Genomic DNA, 1400 nt, shown 5'->3' on the forward strand with positions numbered 1-1400 from the left:
ACAGTTATGAGCATGACATTGATGAATCAGCCCATTTACAATTACAATTCTACTGCGCATAAGAACTTGAGATGTTAATGCCCTCCCCCCTCCATTATAAATGGCCTAAAGACACTTCAGTCAGTAGCACCACCCTAGGGGGTAGCCCCCTAGGACTGACCGTACAGCGGCTCGCCCCAACAACTGACCGAATGGCGGCTCGCCCCTGCACAGGCATTGAGTGGTAGTCCATGTTGTAGACAACTTCTTGTCTCGGGGGTGTCACGTGACCGTTGATGGCTGCCCACTGGCTAACTCCGTCCTGGTGGGGATCTGAGAAACAGAGGAAAGAAAAAACAAAGAGACATGAGGGAACCCGTGGGATACTTACAGAGGATGTGGGTGGGTCGTTGGTGGGTGCTCTGGTGTGGTTTGTTCTTTCTTTCCTATCAAACATCAATCGTCCTTATCTCTTCTCCTTCTATTCTTTGTATGTTACTCTGCAATAATACTTTTTCTCTCCAGCACTTACATGACTTATTGTATGATGCAAGTGTCGTCAAGACCTTAAGACGACTTCTATATCTGTCGGCATGATGGTGCTCTCTCAAACCGGACTCTCCCACTGGGACAATATTATGGTATCATCGGTACACGTCGTAAATTTGGTGTGGTTTAAAAAGATGGCGTGAAATACAGACAAAGCGATGAGGAAACAAATAATGTCGATGTGAGTGTTGTGTTGTGTTATTACGTACCTGTGTAGTTGATGCCGGCAATCTCTGCGATGGTGGGGAACCAGTCGACAGCGTGCATCAGGCTGAGGGAGGGAATGTGAGGGAGATGGTTCATGTATAACATGCATGAGGGAGAGGGTTAATGTATGACAGACATGAGGGAGATGCTTAATGTATGACAGACAGACATGAGGGAGATGGTTAATGTATGGCAGACGTGAGAGGAGGGTTAATGTATGGCACACAAGAGGGAGATGATTAATGTATAGCAGACATGAGAGAGATGGTAAATGTATGACAGACATGGGGGAGATGGTTAATGTATGGCAGACAGACATGACGGAGATGGTTAATGTATGGCAGACAGACATGGGGGAAATGGTTAATGTGTGGTAGACGTTAGGCAGATGGTTAATGAACGACAGACATGAGGGAGATGGTTAATGTATGGCAGACATGAGGAAGGTGGTTAAAGTATGACAGACATGGGGGAGATGGTTAATGTATGGTAGACGTTAGGGAGATGGTTAATGAACGACAGACATGAGGGAGATGGTTAATGTATGGCAGACATGAGGAAGGTGGTTAAAGTATGACAGACATGGGGGAGATGGTTAATGTATGGTAGACGTTAGGGAGATGGTTAATGAACGACAGACATGAGGGAGATGGTTAATGTATGGC

This window comes from Aplysia californica, unplaced genomic scaffold, assembly GCF_000002075.1.
Source record: "Aplysia californica isolate F4 #8 unplaced genomic scaffold, AplCal3.0 scaffold00742, whole genome shotgun sequence".
Classification (NCBI taxonomy): domain Eukaryota; kingdom Metazoa; phylum Mollusca; class Gastropoda; order Aplysiida; family Aplysiidae; genus Aplysia; species Aplysia californica.